The sequence below is a fragment of the Phoenix dactylifera genome, chromosome 2 (genome assembly GCF_051530095.1).
Source record: "Phoenix dactylifera cultivar Ajwa chromosome 2, Ajwa_hap1_PhDact_Kaust_v1.1, whole genome shotgun sequence".
Classification (NCBI taxonomy): Eukaryota; Viridiplantae; Streptophyta; class Magnoliopsida; order Arecales; family Arecaceae; genus Phoenix; species Phoenix dactylifera.
In genome coordinates this window covers 35,338,356-35,349,059 of record NC_143191.1, presented here as the reverse complement: position 1 = coordinate 35,349,059, position 10,704 = coordinate 35,338,356, and the positions used below count along the sequence as shown (strand labels likewise).

General features: G+C 40.3%; 1 long non-coding RNA gene and 1 pseudogene across 4 annotated transcripts; both read right to left on the bottom strand.

Moving 5' to 3' along the window:
• Positions 1-1,235: 1,235 nt before the first annotated feature.
• On the bottom strand, positions 1,236-6,007 carry LOC103715935 (uncharacterized). Of its 3 annotated transcripts, none has more exons than XR_015975392.2 (5): positions 5,071-5,899; positions 4,647-4,849; positions 4,430-4,570; positions 1,721-1,887; positions 1,236-1,608 (listed from the first exon to the last, which is right to left on the bottom strand). It is a non-coding gene; the product is annotated as an uncharacterized LOC103715935 (long non-coding RNA). The 3 variants fall into 3 exon arrangements; XR_015975393.2 differs by having other exon boundaries at positions 4,647-4,841; XR_015975391.1 differs by having other exon boundaries at positions 4,647-6,007.
• A 2,822-nt stretch (positions 6,008-8,829) lies between these two features.
• On the bottom strand, positions 8,830-10,429 carry LOC103714629 (mitogen-activated protein kinase kinase 4 pseudogene; annotated as a pseudogene). Its single transcript, XR_015975390.2, has one exon. The product of XR_015975390.2 is annotated as a mitogen-activated protein kinase kinase 4 pseudogene (transcript).
• Between the last annotated feature and the right edge of the window lie 275 nt (positions 10,430-10,704).

Genomic DNA, 10,704 nt, shown 5'->3' with positions numbered 1-10,704 from the left:
CACCTTCAATTAACCATTCTCAGAAGGCATAAGTTTGCCTCCAAGATGTTTGCGTAAAAGGTCATTTGTCATAACCTATGATCTTACACAAAAATATTAGTCAGAATGTATTATTTATATTTTTTTGGCTTATATAAATATCTAAGATTTATCTCATGCATAACGGATGAAGAATTAAACACGCATCCTAACGAATCCTCACAATATTACCAGGAATCAGAAGGAATAAATTTGATCCTACGTTGTGATAAGGAGAGCAAGTGGTGGGACAGGACCGGGGTAGCTTTGTAGCCAGAATAAATTGGAAGCTAACTCATGTAAAGGTACACAGCGTGACCTCAGAAATTTGGGGTTTGGGAGGTACGTGGAACGAAGGATCGGGAGGAAGGGATCTAAAGCCGTGATCGCCAAGTTTTGGGACCCCAGCAACGTATAGAGATGGCTAATTAATGCACAAACTCTTGTTTTTTTGTCTGTATGCGCGCGTGTTTAAGTGATGTCCTTAGCCCAAGCTTACCTACTGGTGGTCTGTTTCTCTTCAATGGTCTATTTTAATTGAAAGAATCCTTCAAGGCGTCCGTTATGCACAGGAGAAAAGTCTAGCACAAGAGAAAATTTTAGACGAAATGATAGGCCGCCAGGTAGGTAGTCTTCAATAGTGATTCATCGAGAAACTACATGTTTTAGAAAAAATAAAGGAATAAACAAAAATGTTAATCTTCTCAGCCACAAGATAATCCAAATTCTTTAAACACAAACTCAACCTTAATCTATTGATTCCAACTGGTCCACAATATGAAACTCATGATAAATTTGAAGTTGATCAGGCACAAGTTCAAGATAGGTCGTATCATGTTCAAGTCAAATTGGTCAAACTCAGGCGTGCAAAGCTGATTTAAACCTCATCATCTCTTATTGATATGGTAAAGATAACTAGTAGGCCAGAGAGGAAGGGAAAAAGATAACAAATCAACACTCTATTTTCAGTAGAACTTCAAAAATTTCTAGTTCAAGCAGAACCTTCAAAGTGGTGTCTCTTTATTATCTTTTAACAATCAACCACATTTGGGCTAAAAAAATATATGCAGCTCTGGAGTCACTATCCACTTTCACTGCTATCTGCTGAACGTCTCATTTCTTTAGACAGAATCAACGGGTTCACGTATTGAGAAATTTAATTCATGGGCTAATAGAAGAAAATATTTAACCAGCAAACACATGACGGTCAGTAGTTCAGACTTGGGAGCAGGATCAAAAGTGATTGCATAATAGAATATCCACAAAAAAAGACAAAAAAGTCTCAGAAAACTGCACAAATATTTATCTCATCAAGCCTTGGAAGAAGATGCATGATAATAGCATGCTTTAGCAGCACATCCGATATCTGTGCACTATGTGCTTCACATGAGCAGCTTCATATAGGTCTATGCTCTCACCAAATCTCTCTCTTCGAATACATGTCTGATAAACAACACTGCATTTTAATTTGAAGCCACTTCCAAGAGATTAGTGCTTTCTTCCCATTCGACAACCATAGATGCAAAGTAGTCTTTTATATCATCCTCAAGATGATGATTGTTGAGACTCAGCACACCATTGTCTTCACCACTGATAACAATGGAAAGGAGGCCAATGAAAAAGGAATGATAGGTTGCTCAAAGTAGGAGGTAAAACTTCAGTTCAGAAATACTTGTCAGCAGTATAATGAAGAAATTTATACCTTCATCTTTACAACATCGGGTGAGACAAATTATATCTTTATGTTCAGTGCTTGGCAATTAGATAAGCCAGCGATCCAACAGTCCTCCCATCAGCAAGATTTCCAACCAAGCCAAGTGTAACTTCTGCCTCTCCCTCTCTTTTGATTGTGCACACATCCAATAAAGTCTGCACAAACAAGGATGAGGAACCAATATCCATGGATGCACATAAGTTTCTAGCAACGACCATGGATGCATTTACAAATAGAATGTATGTTGATTATAAGGACAAAATATGAAGCAAGATAATGGAGAGAGACCATGTTGATGTGAGACCAATTCTTATTTTGCTTAAAGAAGATGGCTTAAGAAGGAAGAAGAGGTAAAATAAGGGCTAGCTTAAGAGTGCCGAAGCTAAATAACCCCTTCCCTGGTAATACAAATGTAAAAGCAACTGTAAGCATGTAGACAGATGTAACTAGTCTGGCATTGTAAAGTCGAACACTTGCAATAAGGTCCTATAAGATCAGATAAGAAAGACAGTAAAAGAGGGGCTAGCTCAAGAGTTCAGAAATAAATCACACCTGTGGAAATCTAAAAGTAACTGTAAGCTTGTAGAAAGATGATGACACAGTTCAACTAGACCATATGGGAACATACGTTAGCCTAGACATAGGGAAAACAAGCAGTGGAATGTAGGGAGAAAACAAGCATTGAAAAAGAGTAGTGAGATATGAATATTTCAACAAGTAATGAGGCAAAGCATGATGTAATAAGTAGCTACATACATATTAATAAACTCTTTTGAATATGAAATATTTATGTCTGCATTTATTGCATAAATTTTAGATTATTACTCAAATATAAGAATAGGTGTATTTTTGTTCGTCCGCCGGCCAACTTGGTGGCCTCAATTGTTTGAATTTGGAGCTTTACTATGAATTTGGTGGGACTATAGTTTACATTTAATCTAGAAAAGAATCAAATATGTAGGCTTTGATGCATTTGGGTCAAACAGACCATTCCTAGCCTCAATTAGCCTATAAAGTCTATTTAAGTCCATCCACGTAAATACAAATGAACTGTCGCCACAAAATGGTGATATATCTTTCTGGACTCCACATTAAAGTTTGGCGCACATGGTTTATTGGAAACAAGTCGAACTCAAAACTGGAAACAATTTTCTGTGGTCTTCTGTTGGTTTTCAAGAATTGAAAACTTTTTAAAGAGCAAGTTGATCATCATAAAGAGAAAATCTTCCTAGAGAAGGCCTGTTTGGTTGTTGAAATCTGTCTATGTCCTTGACTTGCTTAAAAAATGGTGGTTGGCTCTTTCTGAATAAGAGAGAAAAGAATTAACAGACTCAATTCCTTCCAATCCCTCCTAAACCTCGTGTAATCATTCATGGACCATCCCTTCCACCAACCTCTCTAATTTCTGGTGTCCCTTTTGAGTCTAAACAAAATTAAGCTGCAGATCTTTCCCCCATCCTTTCTTTTCCACCCAAAAAGGGGGAAATGATCAATGCACTCATTGCTGAAATCTCCTACTTAGGGTGTTGAAGCAACAATAGAATCCTGCTCTTAATCAACATGAGTATCTAGAAGCTTCAGCTCCTTAATTAATCATTGTTATTGATCCAGTCATATGATTCCAGAGGAAACAACCAAAACAAACACTTCATACGCCTCCTTCCTTCTTAAATTTTATGCCAAATGGCTTCCAAGTCCCACACCCCATGCTATTATGATTAGATGAGGAAATCAAAAAACTAAGCAACAGTATGAGCACAAATACCAACATTTTTGACTCCTGTCGCATGCTGTCCTACCAGCATCTGTGATGTTTTTCTTGATCAACCTATAGCTACTTCCATGCTAGTGAGGCGATGCCAACATCCAAAATGCATATGCTTGGATTATTCTTGACAGTGTGTTTTCTCAAAGGCTTCTTCATTCGCTGTACGACAAACTATTTCATCATACCGAGGCAAGATGCATATGCCTCCATCCATAACAATGCAACGTAACAAGATCCTCTGCATCAAGGAGCATATAATCTAGCACCTTCAATTCAGTCCAAGACCAGAAGCCCTATATGTTCCACTACATCATGGAACCAAACACCTAGCACTGAATATCCAAGATGACAAACCTCATAAATGTTCATTAACATCTTTGCATAAAGGATGAATAGGCTTAAAACAACTTTAGACAACCTAACTTCAAGGCGTAATGCATGTTCAAGGTCCATCTATCAATACGGTGAATCTACAATAAAGCTTGCTTGTTTAAATTAATGGATCATGTGACAACCTTAACTTCCAAATAATGAATCTAAATGATACAAGCCCTAGTTATGAACACAAAACCAAATATTATTTCGATTTTCTTCATCTATGTGCATAGCTCTTAAGAGCTTATTGCAACCAAATTTCTTAACTAAATAATGAAGTTATGTATTTCTGCATTAGCTTATTCTATTCTCATGATAACTTTCTAAGCCTTTCTAAGCCTAAACAATTATTTTCACATTTATAAGGCAATTTCTTGGTCATCATACACATTTTCCTTTTTTTTTCAATGATGCAGGACAAGCATCCTATATAGGAAAAAAGGTTAAAGATCAATTATCTACAAACACAAGTAGGCAGGGAAAAGTGCAAACAACAACCTTTGTTTACTAAAAATAGCCTCCATGCGGAACAATTAGGTAACCTCTATTTATACCTGAGTTCGGTGCTTTCCAGGACCATCCCTGGAATATATTGTAGAAATGCCAGCCGTAGAAGTTGCTTCTTTTAGTAGCTCCACTTTCAAAATCTCTCTGTGCAGTTATATCTGCCTGACCTTCAACAGTTCTTATGGTATCTGAAATACAGGTTTGCTTATCAATCAAATTAGTCAGTAACCTATGATACTCTGAACTGCAGGATAAGCTTGGTACCTTCCCAAGCATTTTCTGTTGCCAGAACTTCTGCACCGAACCATTCATGGCAGATCCAAAGGAAAGTCTAGTCCATGTTCATGGTTCATAAAATCGAATAGCCAACAGAAAGCCCCTCAATATCTACTCCTAGATGAGTTGTTCTCAACCTTTTCCATTTCCAGAGCCACTTCAAACATATAATTTAGTATATCCCTGTCAAACTATGGAGACTCCATTATGTCATCAAGATATCAAATAATGGTGTAACATTAATAGAAGTTCAGAAGGTACTACACAAAGAGGAAGAATATTTTTTTGATACTAAGGGAGGCAAAAGCCACCCAAGACTTTATTAAAAGAAAAGGAGGAAGAATATAAAGAAAGTAAAACGATATAAAACACACCAAAGGAATATAGATAAAATGAGTAACGTGGCATTCACCTACTAAAAACAACATGCACTAGCAAGTCGTTGTCTCATAATTAGTTACTGCAACACATCATGAAAGTTGGGTGGAATTATGATACCATCCAGGAAAAAGAGAATATAAGAGAGAAAGAGGAGGAAAAGATTAGTAAACTAGCGAAGTAAATTTCAAGCACGCCACTTCAGTGCCTTGAAGTATGGAGAAAAGAATCAAGTTAACTGATGGCATAAGATAATGTCCTAGTTTAAGAAAATTATAATTGAATCCAAATACTAGCAGGGGTTCAAAGCGGCATCAGTCGTTGACGAATAAAGTCCAAAATTTTTGCATGAATACAAGATAGCAATGACAAACAGAGTCAGTTGGGCATTTCTTCGAACAGTGAGGATGCACATTGTGCTGCTAAAAGAAAGATTGATCACATGTTGTGGTTAGAAAGATGGTATGGTAGTGCCTAGTTTCGCTTACTGAAGGTTGAGATAGAGCCATAACATAAGAGAGATGATGTGCTGGTGACCAAACGAGAGGGAAGGGAGGAAGAGAAGGAATTAATGAGTATATATATTTGGGCGAGCTGGGACACCCCCCGGATATTGGGCGACGGCTGAGTGACCTTTCATGCTAAACATGTATTCAGAGAAGCCAAATGACTCCATAATACTTTATAGATTGGGAGGCAGAGTTGCCTAGAGCAATTTGAAACTTATTATTTGTATCCGTACTCATAATAATAATAATAATAAAATTGAAGGGCGAAGACGGAATGCGAAAGAAAAGTCAAATGGAACCGTGGAACCACAGGGATACGAGGAGCTTCAGGAAACCTGAGCCTTGTCGAAAAGGTTTTCTTTGGAATTTAGTTATTATATCGATCAAAGAATTTCACTTTTTTTTTTTTTTTGAAGGGAAAGAATTGCTTATTGGGCATTGACTGGAATAAAATATCTGTTTTTATTGAATTATCTGAATATTACCCAGATATATGTCATGAGCGTTTAAGATGAAGACAAGGTGATGCGAAGATATAGGGCTTACAAACCACTAGCTCAAGTTCAGTTCAAATTCATCTCATGCCCAACCTCTGAAGTATTGATCGAAGCTACCACCAGTAGCTTTGGTTCAAGTCTTTCTTGAATTATTCCAAAATTTATGATTATAATAAAATAGGTGCTTCACAGAAATCAGGAAGATGTAATCCAACATTCTAGCTCTCAAAACATAGGCCAACATGGGCAAAACATGAGTTCTACTAATATTAATTTGCATGTTTATATCCACAAAAATGTTTTAGTAACTCAAAAAAAAAAAAAAAAAAACTCCGCTAGTGTGTTATATTCTAATTCCATTTTTGAACTTGCATTGCCAATCCTGCCCCATACATAATGAGGCAACGTTTGGCTCTTATATCCAAAGTTCCAAACAGGATGTTATAGCAGTAATGCCACTGAATGGCCGGTGGGCCTTACCTTTGATCAAGTGGTAATTGAATTTATGAGAATAGAAAACACCAACACTGTGAATGTAGTTAACCCCCATAAGTGCTTGTATAAATCGAATCTAGGAACAATTTTTTTCTCCTCACATGACTTGCTTTGCTTTCCACATTTAAGGTGATATAATTTATCAAACCGAAGGTGGAAAACATAGAGGAATGAAGATTGTCTATAATAGCAATTTATGAACTGGAGCATGGATATAAAAGACTTGCTTGAATATGATAGTTGCTCTATAATTGACATAGAGGAATGAAGATTGTCAAAGATAGCTTGGAAATTAGAAATAAAAAGACAGAAACATAAGGGCGAAAATTCAAATGCCAAGACGTCATAATCCTGACTTTAAAAGTCTTCGAGACCTAAACATCCCCTTCGGTCAAATGAAAACTTCTACAAGAGCTCAATGCAAGGAAGATGCTTCTATAGATGGTGGACATCAATGAGTCAAATCTCGGCCAACCATATTCAAAATTTAGCGCAGGGCCAAGCTGACGACTTAGGGCAGCCAATGGTCATTGCTATTTACCCCCTAACTTATTAGCTACGTGAAGATGGCATATGCAAAAAGGATTAAGTTAAGATGTACTTCTCTCACGGGTAAATACTGGAGAAAAGGACGTTGTGCTTGACATTTGGAAACTTCCTCGCCAAGTCAAATGATCTAGGTGGATGTAGGACCATGGAATATAGCAATCAATAAATAAAGCAACCACCTCAGAGCTTTTTTATATGTGCTATGATATACTTGTTGAATATATTCTCTTGACTTGTTAATTCTTTTGCCTTAAAAGTAACTTGCCTTGGCCCCTAGATACCCCAGCTCACAATTCTATATTTAGAAAAGCCAACGGGATCACGGACTGGGTAACTTTTTATGTGATCTGTCACTTTGGAGGTACTCTGTGGGCTAAAAAGGAGTTGCTGAGAGCACTCCGAGACTTGCTGTTTATTTATTTTATTAAATTTGTGCGTACTCGAATTGTATTAAGCACCTATTTTCAGTATATATATATAAAGGGAGAAAGAGAGAAAGAGGGTGAACTGGATGCATGTGAATGGTCCCAACTTCAAGGATCATACTCTATTACCTCATAGATTGGGTGAGAAACGCATGTCGAGGGCTTCCACATTGCAGGGTGGGAATCAAATTAAGCGTCTTTGTTTTCAGATGACTCAGGCAAAGCAAACTGAAGTTGCCGTCAAATATTCCCTTGACGGCGGACGCGCAGCCTCTTTTTTCCATGGTAACAAGAGCCCTCGTTCTCCCAAAATAGGCTAAAGTCTCAGGGAGCACTGATCTAATTAAATGTTTCGTCATGCACCTATATATATATGGCAAGTACCATTACGCACAAATGCAGTTCCAGGAAGTCGCATATCGAAATCAGCACAAGAAACATGGGCTTTTATATTGACTTGGGTGCGTATAGGTTCTAATTATTTCTTTCTTTTTCTCTTTTTTTATTTTGCATATTGTAGTGCGAAAGTCTTTGCATGTCGTTGCATGACATGTGTGGGTGTGAAAGGTTGATTTGTGAACAATGACATGCATCGAATGTGCCAAGATACGTCGACAAATACCTCAATCCTAGTCCTACCTGCCACTTTGGGTTGCATAAATTCATTCTATTTCTCTCACCAACTGTCTACGAATGCTTATGCTTCAAAAGAAGATACTTTCCTCTTCGCTAATTACTTTATTTGATGTTATGATTTTTTAACAGCTAGTAAACTAACTGCTCTTTATATCTTTAAGCTATCTCTATTAGGACAGAATTAAAGTAAATACATTAGTAATTAAACTGCAATGCAAGCCCACCAATTAGGATATTAAACCTTGACACCATATCATAAATAAAGTACTACTCTGAGATCGTAGCCTTCATCCATCAAGTTCTGTTTAAATTCATAAACAAAAGAACAAGTACATTCAGCCACGCTTACATGTTTGTTTTTGTTGAATATATCCTGTGAAAATTGATATCAAATAATAGTCATCCACAAAATTAATCGTGCATGTCCAAGATTGTTGTGTTCGAGATCTCGGTTTCAAGGTTTCTAAACATATATATCAGGTTATAGGTGTGAGAAAAGATTACCTACCATTTTTAATCTTATTGTATTAACAAGATTTCGATATATAGGTCTGAAGAAAAAAATGTCTGAAATATTGAAAAATCTCGATCCCTCTGGAATCCTTTGAATTTTCTGATGTAACACATACACCGAGACTGAATTTTAAACCAACCATGTGTGCACAACACATGGTTTGAATGGTTTAGGAAAGCAGCTTCCTTTTATTGGTACGATGAATCTGTTTCAAATTTTTCATATAACAACAGATAAAAAGTTACAACATGAGCCATTTCATTACACCTACATTACCACTAACATCCACTCCCTTCGCACTAAAGCTCTGGGTCACCACCACCGTCCCATTTTGATCTCGGCTCCCATGTCACACCGATGTATGGGTAAAACCTCTGAAAATAATTAAAAAAGGAGTTTCTTTTTTTGAAAAAAAAACACACTTTCCACTGCCCACCCTCCATCTTTCCTTATCCGCACTCCGCCCTGTAAAGGGATTTTTTTTTTTCATGAGAAGGAAAAAAGAAAAAAGGCCACCAATTTTAGGTCAGTGGTGTGAAATTATACGGTGGAGACAGCGATGTCGGCGACGGGGGGCTGAGTCCGGGTGATGAAGGGGTGGCGGAGGAGCTCGGTGGCGGTGAGCCGGCGGCGGGGCTCCGTCTGGAGGCAGCAGGCGATGAAGCTCCGGAACTCCGGCGAGGCGGTGGACGGCGCCTCCGGCGGGTTGGAGTAGCAGATGGCGCACATGAGGCTGGCCCAGTCGCCGCCCTGCCGCTTGAGGTGCTCCCCGAACGGGAACCGGCCAAGATAGAACTCGAGAATACTGAGGCCAAAGCTCCAGATATCGCCGGAGTAGGCGTTGTAGACCCCCTCGTTGAGGTCGGTGTTGATCCGCTCGGGGCTCATGTAGGCGATCGTCCCCACCGAGGAGTTGCAGGGGTCCATGGTCTGGACCAGGATCCGGCCGACCCCGAAGTCCGCGATCTTAACCTGGCGCGCGGCGTTGATGAGGAGGTTGGAGGGCTTGATGTCGCGGTGGACGATCCGGCGACGGTGGAGGTAGGCGAGGCCGGAGAGGACCTGGCGGGCGATGTCAGCGAGGACGGGCTCGGAGGCGATGCGGCGGCCGTCGAGGGAGCCGCCGTCCATGTACTCGAGGAGGATCTCGATCTCGCCGGCCCGGTCGTAGCACCCGTGGCACCGGACCACGTAGGGGTTGTCGGCGGTGCGGAGGATCTCGATCTCGCGGCAGATCTGGCGGCGGATGGCGTCCTCATGGTTGCAGTAGATTACCTTGAGGGCGTAGATCCGGCCGGTGGGGCGGTGGCGGACCATCCAGACGGTGCCGCCGCTGCCGCTGCCGATGCGGCGGACGCGCTCGAGGTCGGCGAGTTCCGGGGTCTGGGCGCAAGCGGAGGTGGCCATGGGAAGCTGGAGGCCGCCGGGGACGGAGGAGGCGGGCGCAGAGGGAGGAGGGAGGGGGAGGGGGACGGCGAGGGACGTGAGATCACGCTGGGGAAGGGGCAGGGTGAGGTCGGGGCGGCGGCGGGGGTGGGTGGGATTGGGGATGTGTTGGCCGGGATGGCTCGGCCGCGTCATGGGGAGTGGGCCGGGTCTCATAGCGTCATGGCGACCAAGGAGAAGGCCGGGAAGAAGTCATATAGAAGGGATCGAAGGACGATGGGTTCGTAGAAGTCTGGAGATTGATGGGGATTGCGGAGGGTTCTTGGAAGGAGGCGAGGGAGGACCGGAGGTGAGAAAGGGGGGTTTTATCGGATTTTTTTATACCTATATCTAATATAACAAATATTGGGTGGGAGGTGGAAGAAAGGGCAAGGGCAGGGTCAGGGGAATAGGGATTTGGGACTTGGGGTGGGAAAAAAACAAAATAAAAGGGGAAAAGAAACGGGCAGTTTCTCGTTTTACTATTTTTTTTTATTAGGCAAATTTCTTTGGGAGCCATTTAGTTGGAGATAATCTGCTTCAGAAAAATAAATATTATATCAAATTATCATATTTAGTACAAAATTAGATAAAAAATATGATAATAAATAATAAATT